Genomic DNA, 27,034 nt, shown 5'->3' with positions numbered 1-27,034 from the left:
TAAGGTTCAACCAATAGAGTAATGGAACAGAATAAATATCACAGAAATAAGCACATGCTTTACACAGCCATTTGACCTTTGACAGTGGTCTCTAAGCAATACTATGAAGAATAAGGTATTTTCAATAAATGGTGCTGAAATATCTAGATACTAATCTTGAAAAAAATGACAGTACATCTGAACCTTATTCCATATATAATAATCAACTTGCAATGTCTTATAGGCCTAAATATAAAAGCCTAAATCATTGGGATTTTAAGGAAATCAAAAAATAATATCTTTATGACTTGGGCATAGTCAAAAATGTCTTAGATTATGGAAAGTAATAACTGTAATGAAAATTATAAATTATCAATTTGTTAAACTTAAAAGCTGCTCATCAAAAGAACACATGAACCATGAAGTTGAAGTCTGGGAGAAAATATTTTAAAAACATATATCTGATAATAAAAGACTGGTATCCAGGTTACATAAGTTGGCTGGGTGCGGTGGCTCACGCATGTAATCCCAGCACTTTGGGAGGCTGAGGTGGGTGGATCACAAGGTCAAGAGATCAAGACCATCCTGGCCAACATGGTGAAACCCAGTCTCTACTAAAAATACAAAAATTAGCTGGGCATGGTGGTGCACGCTTGTAGTCCCAGCTACTCAGGAGGCTAAGGCAGGAGAATCGCTTAAAACTGGGAGGCAAAGGTTGCAGTGAGCTGAGATCACACCACTGCACTCCAGCCTGGCGACAGAGCGAGACTCCGTCTCAGAAAAAAAAAAAAAAAAGACTGGTAGCCAGGTTATGTAAGTAATTCCTATGACTCAATACTAAAAAAGTTAAACAATCCAATAAAAAATAAGTAAAAGATTTGAAAAGAGAAATTCACAAAAAGGATATATGGATGAATGACACGCACAAAGAAATGCACATCATTAGTCATCAGAAGAATACATTTTAAAACCTCAAGGGGCTACACATCCGTCAAAATGAGTAGAATTAAAAAGACTAGTAATATCAAATATTGTTAAGGATGCAGAGCAAGTAGAATTCTCATACATGAAAAGATCTAACAATTGAATATAAACTAAACATACCTACCCTATAACACAATAATTCCAATTCTACCTATTTACCCAAGGAAAACAAAAACAAGCATTTTATGCATAATGGTCAAAACCTGGAAGTATAGGGAAATGTATTTGAAAACCTGTAGTATACTTACATAATGTAATATTATCCAGCAATAAAAAAAGAATAAGCAAGTGATACACACATTAACATGATACATTTTTAAAAGATTATACTAAGTGAGAGATACCTTACAAAAAAGCACCTACGATATTATCCCATTTATATGAAGTTTTAAAAACAGGTCAATATAAAACATAGGAGAAAGAATCAGAACAATAGTTGCCTTTGGCAGTAGAGGAAGGGATTCCTTGGGAAGGAGAGTGAGAGAACTTTCTGAGGGGATGATAAAGTCTTGGTACAGGGTTGGGTTATATCAATACATACATTTGCCAATGCTTATAAATTTAAAAAATACTCTAAATATGCATGCTCAAGTATTTAAAGGAAGAGTACAGATGTCAGCAATTTATTTGGAATTATATCAAAAACATCAGATGGATTAATGAATGGAAAGATGGATAGATGAATAGATAATGAAAAATAAACATAGTTAAATATTCATGGTAGTATTTAGGTGGTGGGTATGTGAGTGTTTACCATAATATTCTTTCCAATTTTCTTTACGTTTAAAACTTTTCATAAAATTGTTGAAACAATTTAAAATTGTTAAAATGTTGGAACAAAATCAGAACTATTTGTGAGAATGACTAAAATGTAATCTTATTTAAAACTCTTGTTGGGTTTGCTTGAAGATGTTTTAGAAAGCTTCTTTGTGCCCCATTCAATTAAATAAGCATCAGGGGAAATTTCAATTCCATATTAATCTTTATAATCTTAAAATGTAATTCTAATGATATTAATCTAAAATTATCAATAACCCAATTAGTAATTTACAGATAAACTAAATTATTCACGAAAAGGAGAGAAAAGCACAAACTAAGTCTAATTGTTTTATACAGAAATTCAGATTTAATCCAGAGTGAAAACTAGAGAAGATGGTTTCTGGGAGAAACGTGGCCTGATAGGAATAAGCTCCAAGTCCCTCAAAGACATTGTCCATTAACAAATATCTTCTTGCTCTCTTTGGCTCTCTATAGGAATTTAGACATGAAAGAGTGAAATATATTCTGTTTTAAAAATATTATTGTAAATTGTTGCACCTGTGCATCTCTTCCAGACTACTTTGAAAAGAGACTTTCCAGCTATCAGTACGCTATCTCACAATTACCCTTGAACCAGAAGACAATAAATGATTTGCTAAACAGATGGCATAGTCCTATGACATGCATCGTATGTGTGAGCAATCACAGAAGGTACGGCTTTTCTCATGGAATATTTTCAGACAAATATTTTAAGTTAATCTAACATTCATTAAATCTACCTACTGATTTTAGGTAGATTTTCTTTCTCCAAATACACATTTTTAAATAAAAATTTTCATTGTCTTGCACTGTATTTTATTGGTTATCAACACCACCATGTTCTTAGTTTTTTAAAAAATAAATGTTTAGTGACTTAGAATATTTGTGTCTTTAAGCAAGTGGTTCCCTCATTTTTCCTTTCCTGTCTTTTCTGGCTTGATTTGAAGTTATTCCTGGGTATCAATATTCTACACACATGGTCTACTGCTTACCTCCAACACAGCAGTTATTTCACTGTCATGTAATTATTTGTTTGCTCATCTCTCTTCCCCATGACCATCTACTCCTTGAAGGTAGGGCCATCATTTGTACATCTTATAACTGAAGCTTACAGCATCGGATCAGTTATGTGGTCAGAACACAATGTTTGTTGTAGAATAAATGAATAGACTTTGTTAATTCACTCAGGTCTAACTAGTTTCCTACATGATGAAATACAGCTAAAAAAATTCAAAGTAGAGTTCCACAAAAGAAGAACAAAGTAAATATCAATGTATTAATTTATAATTTGATCCAAAGACCAATTTCCAAGAGGCTCTCTCAAGTACCAAATTGCTAAAGTCTTTCTCTAGGACATCTCCCTTCCTGGTGTCAAAGTATGTGAAAAACTGAAGCTTTAAGCAAAAGATGGCTTGTGTATATATTTAACCTAGCTTCTGTTGAAGCATCCCTAGTCTGCAAATAACGTATTTCTCTAGTGACCATCTTCATGTCTCTGAGCCTTAAACAATACTGGTTAAAACACTAACAGATATTATGTTTCTGAATATGTGCTTTATTTGCTAGTTATCCTATTTCTAATGACATATTCAGTAGATTTGTTTATGTTGTAAAATGAAGTGCTATCAATTTATTGTTTTCATGAACAGTCAGAATGAATATTGAAACCTCTTATTTGGGCAAAAACATGATCTGGCTCATTTTACTTTCTCGACTTCATCCCATCATGTTCTCACTTTCTCACACTATGCTGTATACCTATGACACTCCTGTATATGCCAAGCTTATTTCTATCTCAGGGCCTTTGCACCTGCTATTTCCCTTGCTTAGAATGTACTTTCCCCACCCCCATTCAGCCCAATTTAGGCATAGCTGTTTCCTTCTCCGAATCCAGGTCTCAGCCGAAATATAACCTCCACAGTTATTCAGTTATTCTGTCACATCACCCAGAGTTATTTTGTTCATAGCATTTATCACCAGATGAAATTATCTTTTTTATTTATTTCGCTTATTTATTTGTTGACTTTTCATTTGAATGAAGGCTCCATATGAAATAGAACTCTGTGACAGTTTTTCACTACCGTAAAATCTGCCCCAGTGTTTAGAAGAAGGCTTGATATTTAGGCCTTATATGCCTCAAAATATTTGTTTAATGAATGACTAAAGACAGAAGACAGTCTTCTCTCATCACCTGTTGATATTTACACTGATTTTTGGAGTCTTGAGAACATTTGCAGCCTGCAACCTCACTTAGCTTTCAAATATTATCACCCACTAATTTCTTCTTATTTTCTGTTTCTCTGTTAGTCCATCTATTGTGATCTACAGATAATTTTAAGTACTTTGAGGTTAGGGCTTTTTTCTTATTTTTCTTTAAAATTCTGACCGTTGTCTCCTCAGTAGTGATTGTGTTGATTTTTTTTGTTGTTGTTTTTTGAGATGGAGTCTCACTCTGTCACCCAGGCTGGAGTATAGCGGTGTGATCTCGGCTCACTGCAACTTCGGCCTCCTGGGTTTAAATGATTCTCCTGCCTCAGCCTCCTGAGTACCTTGGATTACAGGCGCCCGTCACCACGCCTGGCTAATTTTTGTATTTTTAATGGAGATGGGGTTTCACCATGTTGGCCAGACTGGTCTTGAAATCCTGACCTCAAGTGATTTGCCAGCCTTGGCCTCCCAAAGTGCTGGGATTACAGGCATGAGCCACTGCACCTGGCCTTGTGTGTTGATTGTTTAATGGTTGCCCTTCCAAGAGAAGATGCTCTTTAGGCAGCTGGAAATATAGAAATACTCTGTAGTAAGAAACAGGGTACTAATTCACAATAGGAAAAATATGGAAACAGCCTAAATGCCCATCAACCAAAGAGTGGATTAAGAAAATATGGTATATATACACCATGGAATACTACTCAGCTAATAAAAAGAATGAAATAATGGCATTTGCAGCAACCTGGGTCAAGTTGGAGACCATTATTCTATGGAAAGTAACGCAGGAATGGAAAACCAAATATCGTATGTTCTCACTTATAAGTGGGAGCTAAACTACGAGAGTAAAAAAGCATAAGAATAATATAATGGACTTTGGGGGACTCAGGGGGAAGGATGGGAGGGGGTTGAGGGATAAAAGACCACACATTGGGTACAGTGTACACTGCTTGGGTGACAGGCACACCAGAATCTCAGAAATTGCCACTAAGGAATTTATCCATGTAACTAAAAAACACCTGTTTCCCCAAAACTACTGAAATTAAAAAAAAAAAATTTAAAAAAAGAAACAAGGTACTCAAATTGGGATTCACTAACATGGGGATGAAACTGTGAGGTAAAATTCTCACTACCAGTTGAGTACCAAGAGGAGCAGAAGATCCTGGCAAGGAACTCTGTGAGATAAATTAGGAAAGGCAGAAGCAAAACAGGAGCGTATTCACTTAGAGGAGGGGGGAAGGTGGGAGTGGGGAAGTTATTAGGATAGAAACAGGGTATAATTTTAAGGAGTTAACAGCAGTGGATTTGGATAGGAAAAGCAGTTTCTCTGAAACTGTGCAATCAAAACATGATTACAAAATGTTCTGGAAGAGAGTATTTAGCCATGTATTTGGCATTAAAAATTCCTTCCTTACTTCCTTAGCAAGCAAAATATTGGATAAATTATTGTGATTTAATGGACTAAATGGTTTGACCTAATTTGCCAGATGGAACATCCACACAAATGTATTTCTATTACCTTAGATTTATTGGTTTCAAATGTAATTGTATCTGGATGTTCTCCATTTATCTGCATTTCATTTTATTTCCTGATAACCTCCTACGTTTCAGTACCTTCTCTTTTGCTATCATCTTGCCTCTGCACCACGCTGAAAGTCATTTTAAAATGCCTGGTGGTGATGCTAGTTCATTGGAATATATTGAAGAGATCTCAGAGAAGGCACAATGTCTATAGATAAAAAGGTAGGATATAGTAGATAACAATTCCACCCTTCCATTCTTACCTTAAGAAGGGAAGAAGGATGTGTCTACTGAAGATCTACCCAAGGTGTCTTGTAAAGGTAACTGGGAGGAGAGCAAGCTTTCTTGGAACATTAGACCCTTGGGACGAGTGTATAAAAGCAAATAGAATTATAACTCTTTTCAAAGAAGTTAAATAGTTCATTCAAGTTGGGGTTGAGTGGAAAGAACACGGTGTTCTAGTGCCAAATTGGTCATCAATTGGTTATATAATTGAATCAAGTTATCTAGCTTTCATGATTTCAGTTCTCATGTTTGAGTGATGAGAGGCTGAACTAGGTGGCCTCTAAGATCTCGCTGAGATCTAACATTCTGCCATCCTTCACAGAAGACAACTTGAATATAAAAAAAAAATAATAATAAAATACAGAAATGGAAAACATCAGTTTGTTAGCTTTCCTGTTTAGATATTTAGTCCAGAACAACATTTCTGTTCTTAAAGTTTCCACATTTTGAAATCCCTTAATGATTTTGGAATTTCTCAATTATTTCCATTTAAAAATTATGCAATTTTTCTTTACTACTAAATAAACAAAACACAGAACACATTTAGCAGAATTTTCAAAAACTAAAAGAGAAGATAAATGCCAAATAAAAATTTTCCAACTTGGTTAATTCTTAAGTTATACTTATTGTTAAAAACCAAAACCTCACAGTCAAAACAGAAGGGAGAGTTGAGGCAATGATTTTGGTTACTGTCAGGATAGGATAAAAAAGAATTTCCATAAATAATATGATATGGTATAGACAGAAGCATGTTTTCTTTATTTAGGCCCACAAGCCGAGAGAGAAAAGAGAGAGAGAGAAAGAGAGAAGAGTCCTAATCATAATCTTTGGTGATTTTTCTACTTACTGGTTGAGGTGTATTGAAGATATTAATCTACTGCCTATTATAGATATTAATTTGCTTAGTAGATGAACAATATTATGATAGCCAATAACATATTATTTTATTCAACAATTGCTTTACATAGGCATTCATGATTTTATTGGTACAAGAAATTAAGATACCAAGCTACAGATCAGTAGTTAGAGGAAATATGTCTCAGGTCTCATATGCACCTTTCTAATAAACTATGGTTTTTAAAGTCTCCCATTAATAATTTGAAACAGTTGGATTATAGTGCATTGATTGAACTGCAGATCCAGTTAACGAGGCCTCTTCTATGTACCTAACAGTTCCATCCCATATAATAATGTTTGAAGTGTTATACTTACTCCTGTAAATGCTTTCTGGCACAGAGGACTTTGTGCTTCAAGAATTTAGTTATAAAAGCAACAGAATTTCATCAGAGACCTTAAAAAAATAAAGAGACGAGAGAAACTATTGTTATCCATAATGGCCTGCTTTGGGAAAGAAATGGAAGAAACTTTCACAAATAGGTCATCTTGACTTTATGTCATAACTAAAATGAACAAATAAATAAGAACCTAATTTTAGTAGTAGAATTGTGGAATCAGAATGAAATAATTTTGTCCAATTTTATGTTCTTTGGAAAAGTTTTAGGAGAAGTCAGAAATGAGAATTCAATTTATTGAGAGCTACAATCACATGAGAATAATCCAAATACTAGAAACATTTTTTTTTGTTTCATGAAGAAGGAAATATTTGTGCAATTTTTAAATGTTATATTTATATTAAGAATTAAATATTTCCATGGTATTAAATGACAAACAACAAGCAGACAAAAATTATAACAAAGAAGCAAATGAATTATAACAGAAGTTATTAAATTAACCAGTTGTTCATTCTAATATACAAGTGAATGTTGAAACAAATTAAGACTGTCATTGTGTTATCCAAATTAGATATTGTATAATTCTCAACAGAACAGCTATTCTTATCATTTCCCTTGTATTTTTTTCTTACCTGAAACCTTATTAAGCATTGAACATGTGTAAAACATTCATTAAGAGTAGCAATATTATTATTATTATTATTTTTTTTTTTTTTTTCCTTTTTTCTTTCTGAAATTGCATTTCCTTTTGGGATTATTATTATTATTATTTTTAATCTTTTTTTTTTTATTATACTTAAGGGTTTTAGGGTACATGTGCACAATGTGCAGGTTTGTTACATATGTATCCATGTGCCATGTTGATTTCCTGCACCCATTAACTCGTCATTTAGCATTAGGTGTATCTCCTAATGCTGTCCCTCCCCCCTCCCCCCACCCCACAACAGTCCCCAGAGTGTGATGTTCCCCTTCCTGTGTCCATGAGTTCTCATTGTTCAATTCCCACCTATGAGAGAGAACATGCGGTGTTTGGTTTTTTGTCCTTGCGATAGTTTACTGAGAATGATGTTTTCCAGTTTCATCCATGTCCCTACAAAGGACACGAACTCATCATTTTTTATGGCTGCATAGTATTCCATGGTGTATATGTGCCACATTTTCTTAATCCAGTCTATCTTTGTTGGACATTTGGGTTGGTTCCAAGTCTTTGCTATTGTGAATAGTGCCGCAATAAACATACGTGTGCATGTGTCTTTATAGTAGCAATATTATAAAACCTCTTTTCATCATTCAGAATGTTTCACAATATTAAAAATTTTAAAAGTATTCTAGAATGTAATCAAATTAAGCAATTAAATATGGTCAATATGTATGGGCACCTGAGATGGCTTAAATTTACCATTTAATTACATGTGTTTTCTTCAGGCAAAATTCTCCTTCAGAATTAGATTAAAAAGAGGACTCTTATATGAGTAGGTAAAATAAAACTTCCTTTATCATCTTATCTCATATAATCTATTTGCTTCCTAAAAAAATTCACTTTATCCTGGCCTGGCGTGGTGGCTCACACTTGTAATCCCAGCACTTTGGCACTTTGGGAGGCCAAGGCGGGTGGATCATGAGGTCAGGAGATCGAGACCATCCTGGCTAACACAGTGAAACCCTGTCTCTAGTGAAAATACAAAAAATTAGCCGGGCATGGTGGTGGGCACCTTTAGTCCCAGCTACTCAGGAGGCCGAGGCAGGAGAATGGCGTGAACCTGGAAGGAGGAGCTTACAGTGAGCCGAGGTCACGCCACTGCACTCCAGCCTGGGCAACAGAGCGAGACTCCCTCTCAAAAAAAAAAAAAAAAAAAATTCACTTTATCCTTTAAAGCTTCTGTGCAAATTGTAATATGGCTCTTCAAATAAAGTTACATTTCAATAAGTTAAAGTTAGCGCCTAAAGTGACATAACTAAATGCAAAATTATATTATCTTTGAATAATAAGGAAAAAACTTATAGTTGATAGACTCATTACTATTTCTTATGAACAGTTTAATTGCCAGGGCATATGGTCTACAGATCCCTTAAATTTCGTTTTAAATAATTTCACGATGTGTTTTTTTTTTTAAAAGCTAGTCAGGTAATCACAGATTGATATGGTTTGGCTCTGTGTTCCTACCCAAATGTCATCTTGAATTGTAATACCTATGTGTCAGTGGAGGGATCAGGTGGGAGGTGATTGCATTATGGGGGCAGTTTCCCCCATGCGGTTCTGATAGTGAGTGAGTTCTCATGAAAGCTGATGGTTTTAAAGTGTTGCACTTCCTTGTTCTTGCACAGACTCCTTCCTGTTGCCTTGTGAAGAAGGCTCCTGCTTCCCCTTCACCTTCTGCATGATTGTAAGTTTCCTGAGGCCTCCTAGCCATGCTTCATGTTCAGTCTGCAGAACTGTGAGTCAGTTAAACCTCTTTCCTTTATAATTACCCAGTCTCAGGTAGTACTCTTTATAGCAGTGTGAGAAAGGACTAATACACAGATTGATTACAATGTTAGAAATATTTTTTAGAGCACATTTTTCTCAAACTTAAAAAAATTTAATTGGCTGGGCACGGTGGCTCACGCCTGTAATCCCAGCATTTTGGGAATCTGAGGTGGGTGGATCACGAGGTCAGGGGATCGAGGCCATCCTGGTTAACATGGTGAAACCCCGTCTCTACTAAAAACAATACAAAAAATTAGCTGGGCGTGGTGGCGGGTGCCTGTACTCCCAGCTACTGGGGAGGCTGAGGCAGGAGAATGACGTTAACCTGGGAGGCGGAGCTTGCAGTGAGCCGAGATTGCGCCACTGCACTCCAACCTGGGCGACAGAGTGAGATTCCGGCTCAAAAAAAAAAAAATTAATTAATTAATTTTTTTGCTTCAACACATCAATAATTCTGGGGAAAATCACGGAGGCCTGGTCGCTTGGGCTATATATAAGAAACTAGGGATGTGGTGATGCTTATCTCCCCCACCCTGAATTAAAATCACTCTTCTATGTAATTGGTAGACAATCTTTTTGTATGTGGGACACCCTTTTGAATACAACTGTTGCTGAAAATTTGTAACAGTTGAAAGTCTCAAAACAAATCAGAAAAATTTACAATAAAAACACTCCTGCATATAACAAGATCCCACAGACTTTTGAGAAGCATCCATGGACAGCACATTATTTATTTGATTGCTTTTCTGAACTGTGCCTTTGAGAAAAACTCTTTGCTGTTCTACATTCTGTCTTACAGTCACAAAGCCAATTTCTTGTCTAGTCTTGTAAATACATAACTTTTCTTTAATATCGTTTGGACATTATGCCTTCTTATCTTTTCCTTAGTGCTAGCTGTATCCCACTTTGTCAAGTCTACTCTAAGTGCTCACATTGTAATATTATGTAGCTGCATTTCTAACAGAAATGAGTTTTTCACACTGAAAAATTCCACAGTTCCGAGAACATTCCCAGCAACACCATGAGACACAGCATGTGAGAGTTGAGAAATGCTCGTCCAGAATCTAGTCTGCTTATATATCCCTTTCATTGACTCCTGATTTATGCTTTTATACCCTATCTAAATTTCCCATTGTTCTGCATCATTTAATATTTTCCAGACAGGTAGTGAGCATTGCTTAATTTCCCCTTTTTTGTTACTATTGAGTAGTTAGCCTTTTAAGTTCTCCTTTTACTAAATCTGTTACCAATGATTGCTTTTCTTTGGATTAACTCCAGCTTTTGTAGGTACCTTATCATAGAAGTAGAAGAGAAATTAAGAAATCTTTAGATCTAGGCTCCTAAAATAGGGGCAGAGAAACACAGCAGCATTTGGAGTATTCTCTTCTCTTCCATTCTTTTCTTAGTCTAGAATCTAGACCATCCGAGTAGCTTTGGAGGGAGTGCCATTTCAGAGCCTAAGACTTGGTTTAGGTCCAAAATCATAATGTTTAGGAGCCAATTTTAGGCAAAATTGGTTTATTCAGTAATTACATTATTTCCCAAGGACTTATTTAAGATTTAATTTTCAATTGATAATCTATGGGCAATATATTGTCATATAGGGAAATTAAGAAAGCTAATTTTGGGGAATGTAAGAAAAACCAGCACATAAATAAAAATTTTTAAATTTATTTTTACTCTATATGGAGCTAGTCAGATACTAAGAAAGAAGAGGCTATATAAAAAGTTAAAATATCAATAAGTTAAGGGAAGTATTGGAAAGCCAGACTAAATGAAAAGACTAGCCGAGTAAATTAATAAATGGCATACAATTTATATATAATTGCTCGGTTGAATGCTTACAATAACATTTGTGGAAGGAAAAATAACCCCATCACTTTCAATCTAGTATCCTTATTTTGTAGATGAGGAAACCAGTCATAAATGGTTAAGAAATTTGCTGTCACATAGTCAGTTAAACTGACTCCTTGGGTCTTGATCAAGTGCTAAATAAACCAGAGAATATGAAATTATACCTTAAAAATAAATTATATAAACACTAATGTTAAAAATAGTTATAAACTTGCAGCATTGTGATTAGAGAACATACAAGTTTTTACATGTATAATTGTGGTAATTAGCTCCCCAAAATTTCCAAATGAATACACTCATATGAATATTTGAGAAATACTATAAATATTGATAACAATATGAAGAAAACTTATTTAAAAGCTGTATTGGCATAACTAAAATGATAGAGTTTATCTTAAAATGTCAGTGTAGCATATTCCATTCCAAAAAATACCATTTTATCCTAAGACGTGCTAAAACCGAGCCTATTTCCCAGTCAGAAATATAAACTTATTTTTCTCCTGGTGATGTTTTGAGACAGACCCAGGAGCCTTTTCAGAAAGAAAATTGATGTTTGGGTAAAATGACACAAAAGTACAAGAAAGATAGAAAGAATACCAAAAAGTACAGCTCTGATTTGTAATAGAGTAACTGAAGGCAGCCACTGGAATGATCTTTAAAAATAAATGAGATCAAGTTCTGCTGTTGCTCAAAATTGCTCAATGGCTTTCCAAAGTTAAGTTCAATAGAAAGTCCTTCCTATGGCCTGTAAGGTTGGCCTGACTCCACTTAGGTGACCCTGCTCTCCTCCAACTCCACCATAGATATTTTCCCTTTTCCCCAAGTTAATTCCCCCCTTGGGGCCTAAATACTTTTCTTGGGGCCTTTTGGACTTTGCCTCCAGATGTAAGCATGGCTGATGTCTGTGCACCATGCAGATCTCTGTGCACATGTTGCCCCAGCAGAGTGGTCTTCCCTGTCTAGAACAACCTTCCACACACTGTCTGACATTTTTCTCCTGTTTTATTTTCCTGCCCAGCACTTACCACTATCTGGAATTATATTATCTATTGCCTGCCTCCCCCATGAGGATATAACATCTATAAGGGCAGAAATTAATACTTTGCAAAAACATATGTGTTTTCACTTATATAAGAATAGTAAGATTTCTTTTACATTTACTATGACTTCTGCATTATAAGTTCTTTTACATGCATTGTTTCATTTAGTCTTCACACTAACCTTATTAGGAAAATACTATTATCATCATCATTTGCACGTGGGGAAATTGAAGCTTCTAGATGTTTAAAATGTGTTATTTTATTACAGTTATTACATATCTGGGACAGGATTCAAACTTAGGTCTTTTTGGCTTTAGGTCCTGAGCTGAAAAGAATATAAGAAATGGGATTTTACGGCATGTAAGTGACATAAATACTCATATATACAAAGTGAAAGAGCTAAGGCAGAATGCAGGTATCATGACTCTCAAGGACTAGAATTACAAAGACAATTTTTACAGAACACTAAATAAAATATTACATTGTTGAAGATTAACATAGCTGAATATGTAATAAGCTCTTAAAAATAAAGTTTGCACTGCATGACAGCATTTTGGTCAATGACGAACCACATATGTGATGGTAGTTTTATTGGAGCTGAAAAATTTCTATCACCTAGTGATGTTGTAGCCATCTTAACATCACAGCGCAACTCATTACTCACGTGTTTGTGGTGATGCTGGCTCAAATGAACCTACTGTGCTGTCAGCCGTATAAAAGCATAGCACACACAATTATGTACAGTACATAATACTTGATAATGATAATAAATGACTCTATGTATTTACTATATTATACTTGTTATTTTAGAGTGTACTCCTTCTGATTATGAAAAAAAAAGTAACTGTAAAACAGCCTTAGGCGGGTTCTTCAGGAGGAATTCCAGAAGAAGGCATTGTTATCACAGCAGATAACAGCTCCATGCATGTTATTGCCATTGAAGACCTCACAGTGGGACAAATTGTGGAGGCGGAGGACAGTGATATTGATGATCTTGACCTGTGTAGGCCTAAGCTAATATGTGTGGTTTGTGTTTTAATTTTTAAGAAAAAAGTTTAAATAGTAAAAAAAAAAAAAATTAATAGAAAAAAGCTTATAGAATAAGTGTATTAGGCCATTCTTACATTGCTATAAGGAAATGCCTGTGACTGGCTAATTTATAAGAAAAGAGGTTTAATTGGCCCACAGTTCTGCAGACTTTACAGGAAGCATGGCCCTTAGATCTCCTCAGCTTCTAGCAAGACCTCAGGAAGCTTACAATCATGGCAGAAAGTGAAGCGGCAGCAATCATGTCACATGGTGAAAGCAGGAGCGAGAGAGAGAGTAGGGCATGTGGGAGATACCACACACTTTTAAACGACCAGATCTCATGTGAACTTAGAGTTAGAGCTCACTTATCACCAAGGGGATGGCCCAAGCCATTCATGAGGAATCTGATTCAAACACCTCCCACCAGGCCCTGCCTCCAACATTGAGGATTACATTTCAACATGAGATTTGGAGGGGACAAATGTCCACACTATATTAATAAGGATATAAAGAAAAAAATATTTTTGTACAGCTGTACTGTGTTTGTGTTTTAAGCTGTGTGATTAGAAAATAGTCAAAAAGTTACAAAATTTAAAAGTTTATGAAGTAAAGAAGTAACAGTAAGCTAAGGTTCATATATTGTTGGAAAAATATTTTAAGTAAATGTGTATAGCTTAAGTGTACAGTGTTTATAAAGTCTAGAGTCCTAGGTCCTCACATTCACTCACTGACTCACCTAGAGCAACTTCCCATCCTGCTAGCTCCATTTAAGTACCCTATGCAGGTGCGTCATTTTTTTATCTTTTATAGTTTTTTTTTTACTGTACCTTTTCTATCTTTAGATATGGTTAGAGATGCAAATACTTAGTATTGTGTTACAATTGCCTATAAGTATTCAGTACAGTAACACGCTGCACAGGTTGGTAGCCTAGGAGAATAGGCCATACTGTATAGCCTATCTGTGTAGTAGGTTCTGTATCTACTTTCTGTAAGTACACTCCATGATGTTTGCACAATGAATTCACTTAACGATGCATTTCTCAGGATGTATCCCCATTGTTAAGCAACACATCACTGTGTTTGCTAAATTGATGCACAAAATTGTTTATACTATTTTCAAGTCTATTATATCATCATGTTTGAATATAGAATTTTGGATTCTTAGAAGTGGAAAATGTTTTAAGAGCTCTTCATTCCCTGGCTTCTTGGTTCATTAAGGTTAATAACTAAGATACCACAAAGAAGGAACTCTTCATGTATCAAGTATTCTTGGAGTCAGTTTTTCTTTTCTTCCCTTTGGCCAAATAAATTCTGCCCCCTTTTAACCTATACTTAGTTTTTTGTTTTTTTTTTTTGTCCGAAGTTTCTTTTTTTGTTGTTCAGCGTTTTTGTGGAGTTCAGAGAACAAAAGATCTGTGTTTCTGTATCATAATTCATTTTGGTTATAGATTTCCTAGTTCTACATAGTTGCACTGGCAGTAAAGAGATCCTTTGATTTCTCAGTAACCAATTCCTCCCTTTACATGGACCATGAAACTTAAGAGCTGACTGAAAGGTATGAGAGAATTTCTTTTATCTCTTAAGTAGCTGGAAAATTGCTAACTGTTCTTAAGTGAGCTTGTTTTCTTGGTCATCTCTTTGGGATCCTCAAGTAGACTGAAGTATATCTTCAGAGGACTAAGCACTGGCAACACAAACACTGCGGTATCAGATACAAAGTCACCACATTGTAGAACTGGGATGGAAGTTGAATTCATCGTGGTTGAGTAAGTCTGGTCAAAGCTAGTCTGTCTAAGTCAGCCTTCTGCTTAAATGAACAGATTATAAGCTGATTATTCTACATGAAACACAATGGGCTCATTTGCCTCTTGGTGCTTAAAGAGAAAACCAATAGCATAGATTGGCTCCAATTAAATTCAGTGAATCAAGCTTCCTATGGAATTAACCAAACAATTATGTCTAGTACTGGCCCAAGCATGCTCTCGGGATTTTTCGATGATGATGTAGTGATTAAGAGTGGCAATGATGGGTCTAGACCATGCAGGCGCAGCTCTGCTAACCACAAATATTTCTTTTGATAGGTAGGATACAGAGTAACTCTTGTCTTTAAAATCTCTAATGAAATCCTTAAAACCATGGAACATAATTAAATTCGGAGTTTTTCAGGTGATGGAGGTTGTCTGTGTGAATAAACATGTGGTTCAATTGGACCAGCTTAAAAATTCCTTGGTTGGCTTGTCTGTGTTTGCTCTTGGCTGCTTTAGTGCTTTAAAATGGTCCAGTTAAATCAGACTGTCAAAATGGTGAGGTTCCTGTTTGATTTACTCATGCCACATAAACCCACACAGAGTGTTATGAATGCCACATTTGAGAAAATCTCCCATTTGTGAAAACACATTGGGTCACATTAAAAAGGAGATTAAATGAATCCCTTTTTCCAAAAGTTTTTTGTAGGTAGAAAGGAATGCTGAGGTGACGCCTGTGTAATGGCAGAACTACAGATGCCTCTTTCTCGTGGAAATATGTTCTATGGGCTAAATTTCATCACATTGGGGGAGGGGAGACTATAAGAAGCAGGCTTCAAATTACCCTTCAATGGAAGGCTGGCAAATTAAATCCTGACATTCTGCATGGTATTTAGAGTGCAGCACAAGAAACAGCTCACACATTCTCGAAAGAAACCCCATTGTAAGCTCTGCTATGCCTCAGCAATGCTGGGCCTGCTCTCCTTCACTGTTCTACATTGTAGAATACAGGCAATTGCATGTGTGACCACTTATTTTACTTCTACAGCATTTACTGCAGGCATACTTTGTTTGAAAGGTCTCAATGCTATTCAATTTAAATAGATTTATAAGGCCAATGGATTCAAAATGCACAAATAGGTCTATTATATAGGCGTGTCCTAAGTTAGATAAGATGGGATTTTATAGAATGGAGAGTGTCTTCCAGACTGGTGTGTGTACTAGTGTCCAGCAAGGTACATGTAAAGCTCATCGGATGACTATTGATGACTCCTGGAACCTTAATTCATGGGGAACAAAGGGCTTTTATGGTCAATACTGAACAAGACTCTCCAATTTCATGTCCTTCTTCTAAGTAGAACTGGCAGTCAGACCCTTAAGGAATAATTCTAAACACTACTGCTTCTTATTAACTGAAAACAGAAAGATTCTCGCTAGATGATCAACAGAAAGCTTTGTTGTGTGAGGTAGGTATGAGACAACTATTTTATTTCTTTGAAAGCAGAAAAGTGACTAAAATTGTTGTGTATTTTTGGTTACAATTTTACTGCTTCCAGACTTCAGTTTCACAAGCAATTAAAAGGTTTAAAGATGTTCCATTTATTCAAGTCACTTGTTTGTGTTCTTTGACATAATTTGCTGATCAAACGAGTCCTATTGGAGTCATAGCCCAACAGCAGTTCCAAGCCATTAACAACATTACTACATTATTGGGGTTTAATGGGGCAAAACACATTCATGTAGCTTTTCTGGAGCTCTGTATTTAGTAGCCTCTCATACTTAATTTTGCTTCTGTCCTTTTAATATTACAAAACAAGCTAACTTTAAAGCCAAATACTTAGTGTTTGAAGCACTACATTTCAGAGAGTAAAAAAAGGCCTAAGTGGCCGGGCGCAGTGGCTCATTCCTGTAATCCCAGCACTTTGGGAGGCCAAGGCGGGTGGATCACAAGATCAGATCATCGAGACCATCCTGGCTAACATGGTGAAACCCTGTCTCTACTAAAAAAAAATACAAAAAAATTAGCCAGGCATGGTGGCGGGTGCCTGTAGTCCCAGCTACTCGGGAGGCTGAGGCAGGGGAATGGCGTGAACCCAGGAGGCGGAGCTTGCAGTGAGCCGAGATGGCGCCACTGTACTGCACTCCAGCTTGGGCGACAGAGCAAGACTCCATCTCAAAAAAAAAAAAAAAAAAAAAAAAAAAAAAAAAAAAAAGCCCAAGTAAAAAGAAGAAGCTAACATGTTTATTGCTATACATTTTCCCTTTCAGACAGGATGAGAGTAAGAAATGCTACCTACAACTAGAAGGAAAAATGTTCTCCCTTATCTATTTGCAAAATCCTTCACACTGTTAACTTTAAAGCCCAGATGAGTTGAAAATGAAATATATATAAAGGGTACATTTTATGTATCAGATGTCTGGGGTTGTGTCTGCAGGGCCCTAAATATTTAAAAGAAAAATCGTAGATGACAATGGACATAGGAACAGAGGACACTTGACAGTGTGTTAGAAGAGGGGCCAAACAGCAAAAACACGATTGGCCATGAGCTGCATGGACAGTAGGGGTTGCTAGCCAGGACGATTCCTTCCCTAAGCATGAGCATGGCCAATATGGAGACTGTCCTTTTTAAAAGTGACATGAGGCTTGTGTGTTAGCACTACCTGCACTGAATAGACTTTGATCTCACTCAAATCAATGTTGGATCTCATCCAGCAAAGTGCTGTGTTAATGTATCAAATAGATTAATTTGGTTTCTAAGTGATTTCTTCCAAAAGGCAGTCACATGGCCAGAACTTAAAGGTCAGCATGATTATTAGTCTATTATTTAATTTTGTTATTTGGGAATATACAATTTAAACCTTGTAGGAGAAGAAAAAACTTTTCTTCTATTCTGCTATGTTTATTTCCTGGGGTCTGTGAATTAAATGGACAACAGACAGATTAACAAGAGAAATAATTTTTCTGTATGCACATGGGAGCCAATGAAAGACAGCTCCTTAAATGGTTAGAGACTCATATACCTACCTTAGTAGGAGAAAGGGAGTGGGGACAAAAGGCATATATGGGAAAGATAAATAGATCTTCTCTTTTTAGGAGAAGAAATGGAAGAAGAACGTGATAATATTTGTCTGTATAGGTTTGAATAGTCTTTTCCTCTCTTTCAGGGCCATAAAACTTCACTAGAGAGGGGATTTGATGTAGGTTTTATTCACCTTCTCCCTTCTAAGGTTACATCCATCTTGCAGAGGAAATTTATGGTAGCCCTATTTCTCAGAATATGCTGCTATTAGTCAGATAAGGGAAACTTCTTTGTGCATCTGATGATTCTCAATTGCCTCTGCCAAAGTGACATATTATGGGTGGCATATTCGGATACCCTTCACTCTATAAGCAGCAGCCATAATAAAACTATATTATAAGTATGATTTAACATCCTTGATAAGTGGTTAGAGACTTTATGCCAAGTGACAAGATTTTGATGAGTTCTTGGCATGTGAGGGTGAGAAAATGTAATAATTATCTTATTTTCAAATTCCAACATCAAAGATTTTTTTCCTCAAAGAGATGGGAAAAAATCCATCTTTCCCTAAGGTTTACATAATGTTAAAAATAACAAGCAATATTTTGACAACAGAACGTGTAGCAGAGGCAGAATTTACTAAGTTATATTTTTCATGATAACACAACAGTGACTTAATATACTGAAGAACAAATTTAGTAGAACGATTTAAAATTTTACCGTATCAATTGTAAGAGGCATTTGAAAAATAATAGAAGAAACACTTAAAGGAATTTTTATTAATATATACTTCACTTTTGAGTTTACATTTGTAACTCAAAAATTTAACTAAAATTTTGGATAAAGGAAATATGGTATATGTAAACAATGGAATACAGTGGAAAGAGGCCAAGCGCGGTGACTCACGCCTCTAATCCCAGCAGTTTGAGAGGCGGAGGCGGGCGGATCACAAGGTCAGGAGATGGCTAACACGGTGAAACACCGCCTCTACTAAAAATACAAAAAATTAGTAGGGCGTGGTGGCGGGCGCCTGTAGTCCCAGCTACTTGGGAGGCTGAGGCAGGAGAATGGCGTGAACCCGGGAGGCGGAGCTTGCAGTGAGCCGAGATTGCACCACTGCACTCCAGCCTGGGCGACAGAGCGGGACTCCGTCAAAAAAAAAAAAAAAAAGAAGAAGAAGGAAGCAAGGAAGAAAAGAAAGAAAGAAAACGAAAGAAAGAAATTAATTCTGGCTGAGTGTAGTGGTTCACACTTGTAAACCTAGCCCTTAGGGAGGCAGACAGAAGCAGGTGGATAGATTACTTCAGCCCAGGAATTCGACACCTGCCTGGGCAACGCAGAGAGACCCTTTTCTCTGCAAAAAGGGAGAAAAGAAAGAAGAAAGAAATTCTGCTATATGTGACTACATGGATGAACTTGAAGGACATTGTACTGAAATAAGTCAGACACAGAAGGATGAATACGGCATGACTTCATTTATATGAGATATCTAAAATATTCAAACTCACAGAAAGAGAGTAGAGTGGAAGCTACCAGGAGGTGAGAGTGGCGAGGAAGGGGAGCTGCTATTAAATGGTTTAAAATAATTAATTGTGTGGCTGGCAGACTCAGATGGCTCCAGTGCCCTGGGTTCCTGTGTAAGCAAACTGAAGCCCAACTCTGCATAAATTGTCTTAACCAATCAGAAAGCACCAACTCACCTCTAAATACGGACTTTCCACTGGAATGATCCAAATAAGGATACCGCTCCTCTTTAACCAATCAAATATTTTCTTTGGCTTGCTTCCATCTTTACCCTATAAAAGCATTCTCCTCATGCCCCTGGATAGAGCCCCAGAACTGCTTCTAGTTTGAAGCTGCCCAATTTATGAATCCTGTCTGCTCAAATAAACTCTTTAAAAGTTTATGCCAAAGTTTATCTTTTAACAATGAGAATAAAGTTTAACTTATGCAAGATGATTAAGTTTGGAGTTCTGCTGTACAGCATTGTACCTGTAGTTGACAATACTGTATTGCACTCTTAAAAATTTGCTAAAAGGATAGATCTCATGTTAAATGTTCTTAACAGGAAAAAGTACTGAAAATACCTGGACTTGGAGAAAATTTTGTAAAGAATCCTCTCTATGCAATCAATCTTCCATCTGTGGATAGAAAATTGGAAGATGTGCATCATTTAGCTGTCTAAAAAGTAACGAAGTTCAGCAAAATACACTTATAACAGCTTTGTTTTACATGATGATTTTAAAAAATAAACAATAACAGTATAATATTAACTAAAGCATATCGCACTTACTATAGGTCAGATATTGTTTGACTCTTTACATACCTTAACTCATTTAATTCTAACCACAACCCTCTAACATAGGTATTGTTTATGGCTGCATTTTATAGATGAGGAAACTCAGGCACTGAGAAAAGAAACATATACAAGTATATTGTCTTAGTCTGTTTATACTGCTATTTAAAAATATCTGAGACTGGGTAATTAATAAACAACAGAAATTTATTCTTCACAGTTCTGGAAGTGAGGAAGCCCAAGATCAAGTGCAGCCATGTTTGGTGTCTGGTGAGGGCCCGTTCCTCATAGATGACATCATCTAGGTATCCTCACATAGTAGAAGAAATAGAAGGGCAAAGAATGTAGTGGTGAACAGCTTTTTCTCACCTTTTATAAGGTCATGAATCCCATTCATTAGGGTTGTACCCTCATGACTTAGTCACCTAAGGCCCCACCTGTTATTACCATTACAAAGTCAATTAAGTTTTAACACATGCATTTTTGGGGACTCACTTAGTCTACAGCAGACATAGTATGAAATTATGAAATAGTTGGTTAAATTATTAACTACTCACTCAACAAATACTTATTGAGCCCCTATTACTTGCCAGACACTTTTTGAGGTCCAGGGAATATAGTAGTGAGAAAGACAGCAGTGTTTTTGTCCCTAGTGGGAAAGAGGAAAATACACAAAGATAATATTGAATGTGATAGGTATTATGAAAGGGTATTCAGTGTTTAGTGATGGTATAACCTAGTTTGTGAGAAGGTGAAGCTGAGAACTGACAGAGGAGTCAGCTTGATGGATGGGGGAAAGAAGGACATTCCAGGTATGGAAATAGCATGTATAAGGCTGATATGGGAAGAACCTGATGTATTAGAGGAAATGAAAGGAGTCTCAAGTGGTTAGACCATAGTTAGCAAGGTGGAATGACAGAAGATGGGTTAGAAAGGTAGTGAAGGGTGTGATCATCTGAGTTTTGTAGGACATTTAAAAAAAGTCTGGTTCTAGGCCAGGCAAGGTGGCTCACACCTGTAATCCTAGCACTTTGGGAGGCCGAGGTGGGTGGATCACTTGAGTCTAGGAGTTTGAGACTAGCCTGGCCAACATGGTGAAACCACATCTCTACTAAAAGTAGAAAAAATTAACTGAGCATGTTGGCACATGCCTGTAATCCCAGAGACTTGGGAGGCTGAGACATCAGAATTGCTTGAACCCAGGAGGCTGAGGTAGCAGTGAGCTGAGGTCACACCACTGCACTTCATGCTGGGCAACAGAGTGAGACTCTGTCTCAGAAAAAAAATGCTGGTCTTATTTACAGCTTTCCATGGCAGAACAGTTAGGAACTTATGATAATAGTTTGCTGAGAGATATCCATAGGCTAAACTAGTGGCAGATGCAAAGAACAACAGGTATGGTTGAAAAAGGTCAGTCAGATTTGGATGTAATAAAAGAGGGCAGGTGGTATGAGGCTTCTAGCTTGAACAACGAAGGGGATGTTTAGGGTGGGGGGAGAGATGATGACTTCAGTTTTAGATCGGTTGAATTTTAAGTGTCCATGAAATATTTGATTGGAGATATCGAGAGAAAACTAGATATACGTGCCTTGATCTCTCAAGAGAGGTCTGAGTTGGAGTTATTGGAAGTTAATAGCCTGTAGATGGTAGTTAAAGACCTGCAAGTATATATGATTATGCTACAGAGAAAGTCCAGATGGAAAGGATGAGGGCTCAAGATTGAAACAAAAAATTAATAAATACTCTTTGAATGAATGGACAAGGTTTCATAACACATGACAGGGCAGATAGGCCAGTATTTTTTTTCTCCTTTAGGAGTTAACAATCCTTAATAATATAAGACAATATATTATAGGAATTGATATGGTTTGGCTGTGTCCCCACACGAATCTCATCTTGAATTGCAGCTCCCGTAATCCCCATGTGTAATCAGAGGGACATGGTGGGAAGTAATTGAATCACGGGGGCAGATTTTTCCCATGCCGTTCTCACGATAGTCAATAAGTCTCATGAGATCTGATGGTTTTATAAATAACAGTTCTCCTGCACACATTTGCCTGCCTGCTGCCATGTAAGACATGCCTTTGTTCCTCTTTCACCTTCTGCCATGATTGTGAGGTTTTCCCATCCATGTGGAACTGTGCATCAATTAAACCTCTTTTTCTTTAATAATTACCCAGTATCAGGTATGTCTTTATCAGCAGTGTGAGAACAGACTAATACAGTAAATTTGTGCCAATAGAGTGGGATATTGCTACAAGGATACCTGAAAATGTGGAAATGACTTTGGAACTGGTAAGAGGCAGAGGTTGGAACAGTTTAGAGGGCTCAGAAAAAGACAGGAAAATGTAGGAAACTTTGGAACTTCCTAGAGACTTGGAGGTCTCAGAAGACAGGGAGATGTGAGAAAGTTTGGAACTTCCTAGAGATTTGTTGAATGGCTTCAACCAAAATGCTGATAATGATATGGACAATAAAGGCCAGGCTGAGGGGGTCTTGGGTGGAGATCAGGAACTTCTTGGGAACTGGAATAAAGGTGACTCTTGCTATGTTCTTGCCCCTGGCCTAGAGATCTGTGGAACTTTGAACTTGAGAGAGATGATTTAGCGTGTTTGGTGGAAAAAATTTATAAGCAGCAAAGCATTCAAGAGGTAACTTGGGTGCTGTTAAAAAAAACATCTAGTTTTATGTATTTACAAATATGTGGTTTGGAATTGGAACTTATATTTAAAAGGGAAGCAGAGCATAAAATTTTGGAAAATTTGCAGCCTGATAATGCAATAGAATGGAAAATTCCATTTCCTGAGGAGAAATACAAGCCAGTTACAGAAATTTGCATAAGTAACAAGAAGCCAAATGTTAATCACCAAGACACTAGGGAAAATGTCTCCAGGGCATGCCAGACATCTTCAGGGCAGCCCCTCCCATCACAAGCCAGGAGGCTTAGGAGGAAAAATATGGTTTTGTGGGCCAGGCCCAGGGCCTTGGTGCTTTGTGAAGTCCCCTGGACTTGGTGCCCTGTGTCCCAGCAGTGGCTAAAAGGGCCAGCGTACAGCTCAGGCCATTGCTTCAGATGGTGCAAGCCCCAAGCCTTGGCTGCTTCCACGTGGTGTTGAGCCTGTGGGTGCACAGAAGTCAAGAAGTAAGGTTTGGGAATCTTCACCTAGATTTCAGAGAATGTATAGAAATGCATGGATGTCCAGGCAGAAGTTTGCAGCAGAGTTGGAGCCCTCACAAAGAACCTCTGCTAGGGCAGTGCAGAAGGGAAATGTGGTGTGGAAGCCCCTACACAGAGTCTCCACTGGGGCACTGCATAGTGGAGCTGTGAAAAGAGGGCCACCATTCCCTAGAACCCAGAGTAGTAGATCCACCAACAGCTTGCATCGTGCATCTGGAAAGGCCATAGACACTCAATGCCAGCCTGTGAAAGCAGCCAGGAGGGGGGCTGTACCCTGAGAAGCCACAGGGATGGAGCTGCCCAAGGCTGTGGGTGCCCACCTCTTGCATCAGCATGATCTGGATGTGAGACATGAAGTCAAAGGAGGTCCTTTTGGAGTTTTACCATTTGACTGCCCTGCTGGATTTCAGACTTGCCTGGGGCCTGTAGTCCTTCATTTTGGCCAATTTCCCCAATTTGGAATGGGTGCATTTACCCAATGCCTGTACCCTACCCCCATTGTATCTAGGAAGTAACTAACTTGCTTTTGATTTTACAGGGTTATAGGCAGAAGGGATTTGCCTTGTCTCAGATGAGACTTTGGACTGTGGACTTTTGAGGTAATGCTAGAATGAGTTAAGACTTCGGGGGATTGTTGGGAAGGCATGATTATTTTTGAAATGTAAGGACATGAGATTTGGGAGGGGCCAGAAGTGGAATGATATGGTTTGGCTGTGTCCCCACCCAAATCTCATATTGTATTGCAGCACTCATAATTCCCATGTGTCATGGGAAGAACCAGGTAGGAGGTAATTGGATCAAGGGGGCAGGTTTTTCCCATGATGTTCTTGTAACAGTGAATAAGTCTCATGAGATCTGACAGTTTTAGAAAGGGCAGTTGCCCTGCACATGCTTTCTTGCCTGCTCCCATGTAAGATGTGCCTTTGCTCTTCCTTTGCCTTCTGCCATGATTGTGAGGCCTCCCCAGCCATGTGGAACTGTAAGTCCATTAAACCTCTTTTTCTTTATAAATTACCCAGTCTTGGGTATGTCTTTATTAGCAGCATGAGAACAGACTAATATAAGAATCAAAGTAGTAGATGTGGAAAATGTTGTAGGCAATCAATAGAGTAAGGAACCAGTTTTAGAATGGTCAGGAAGGCCGTATCAAAAGAATAGGGCCCTAGTAGGATATTAAGATGACCAAGTGGGAGGGGAGTTTAAATGAAATGTGAGGAGAAAGGAAGGCACAAGGCAGACTTTGCATAGGAGCTGCCAAAAGAAGCAAAATAAATAGAGATGATGATTTCTGTCCTCATGGAACTTATGTATAAATGAAAAGACTATAAACAGAAAAGAAAACATGAAATATTTAAAAGAACCATATTTTATGGACTGTTAATTAATATTATGGGTTGTCTATATGCAATGCTGAAGAAGCATTAGAGTGGCTGTGCTGTTCTGGTGTTAGGAGAGTACTGTGGAGGAAATGGGTTTGGAGTCACAGTTTAAAGAGAGTCATGGATGTGAATTTCTTAGTCTTAATTCATATTCTCACTAAAGTATTTGATTACCTAGTAAATATATATTGAGTGTCTATTCTGTAGCAGGTTTTCAAAGCCTAATAAACTGCATTTGAAAGGTTTTCCCCTTTATTGTTCATTATAAATGTAACTTGTAATTGCTGCAATGAACCATAATTACTTAAAGCCAGATTAGATGAAATGTAAGTGCCATTACTAACTCTCTTAATTAGGGAAAGCAAGCTCAAGGGAAAATGAAAATGGATGCAGTGATGATTGCTTGTACTCAAGTGCAACAAGGACACTCAAGAGAAGTTATACTACAGTATTCTAATTCTAAGCTTAATTGTGCTTTAAAAAGTTGACCATTTAATAAATGTTCTTACTGCTATTTTGAAGTCACATCCCAAATCCTGAAATCTCTAGTTTGGTTTTTTCCATTAATAAGCCATTTAAATATTTGTATCCAGTGAAAATCCCTCTTCTGACAACTAAATATAGAAAGCTAATCACTTCGTGGTTAGACCCAATGAACAACAAGCTTCTCAAACTTAATACTCATGTATTTATTTTTTTTGCTTCAATTGAATGCCAATTGTTTCATTTTCCCATTATTTTGATTTCTAAGAGAAGATAACTCTAACCTAGCTTAGATGGAGGAGACAAAAGAAATAGACTTTTATTTTTCTACAGAGAATATAAATTCATAAATGTAAAAGACTCTTGCCACATTCGCTTCCTTCTTCATTATGGAAGTGGTAGTAAATAATTCCTGGAGAATTATATAGATTAATTGCTGTCAGGAAAACAAAACCGAAACCAAAGTAACAACTAAAGAATGCCACAGAACTTCTTGTGCACTCTTTGAGCATAATGTCTGCTCTATGTCTCTCACAAGGCAAAATCTCTGCAACTCAGGCCTCCTAAGGGACTGCTATTAGCAGCCTCTAAAGACTTAGTAGGAATGTTTGAACATGTTTTAATATAGTAAGAGCTTTTTAATTTTCTTTCAATTAACAAAGTTTTATTATCATCAAACAGGGCCTCTAGAACTATATCTGATGAATTATTCAAAAAGGGTTGTGAAACAGGTTCACTGTGCATTGATTACCAACTTGTCTGAATCTAGTGAGACAGAATACCCCTCACACAAGTTATATTTAGATATTTTATTATAGATAAAAGTTTACAGAAACCTGGGATTCATTGTGAGCCTGTTCTTCAAGGCTCAGGAAAGTTGCCCAAGGCAGTTGAGAAACCCCAGAAAACAGCCTTCCCTGGTTTAATGCCCCAGGGCATCATGACACGCTGAACTACAGTATTAATGAACATCCTCTCCGGGGGTGGTTAGAACAAGCCAGAGCTATTTGGACTAGCTCCCCCTTATCCCAGCATATTCTACAGTTATTCTTGAGAACTAAAAGGGAGGAAGGCAGAAGAACTGGGTTTGTCCAAAGGGGCACCCAGAGAACTGTCCTACAGAAGGTAAAGGAGGTAGAGGCTTATACATATTTTATACTGGAGTTTGGATGCAAAACAATGTGGTGCCTAATGATATAATATTTGCAGTAAAAAAACCCAGAGTTTGAATAACTCTTGTCGTGTGACTTTAGAGAACTCCCCACCTCCCCATTTTTTAAAGCAAAACATTTTTTACTACAAAATAATGTATGACAGTTGTAATAAAAATATTCAAAACATCACTAAGAAATTGTATTAAGTCATTCTTGCATTACTAAAAAGAAATACCTGAGAGTGGGTAATTTATAAAGAAAAGAGGTTTAATGGGCTCACAGTTCTGCAGGCTGTAGGCTGAAAGCATAACTCCAGCATCTGCTCAGCTTCTGGGAAGGCCTTAAGGAGATTTTATTCATGACAGAAGGCAAAGTGGAAGCAGGT

The 27,034-nt window shown here is 37.1% G+C and overlaps 1 long non-coding RNA gene across 1 annotated transcript in view; it reads left to right on the top strand.

Annotated features, from left to right (window-relative positions):
- The window catches only part of LOC105739559, a 55,308-nt gene that overhangs the window by 19,102 nt on the left and 9,172 nt on the right, over positions 1 to 27,034 (top strand). Inside the window, exons 4-6 of the long non-coding RNA XR_004029345.1 lie at positions 9,330 to 9,439; positions 12,683 to 12,725; positions 24,172 to 24,232. This is a non-coding gene — a long non-coding RNA (uncharacterized LOC105739559). The remainder of the gene's footprint in view (positions 1 to 9,329; positions 9,440 to 12,682; positions 12,726 to 24,171; positions 24,233 to 27,034) is intronic.

This window comes from Nomascus leucogenys, chromosome 3 (assembly GCF_006542625.1).
Source record: "Nomascus leucogenys isolate Asia chromosome 3, Asia_NLE_v1, whole genome shotgun sequence".
NCBI classification, from domain to species: Eukaryota; Metazoa; Chordata; class Mammalia; order Primates; family Hylobatidae; genus Nomascus; species Nomascus leucogenys.
The sequence above is the reverse complement of the archived record's forward strand: the minus strand, read 5'-3'. Positions and strand labels throughout refer to the sequence as shown.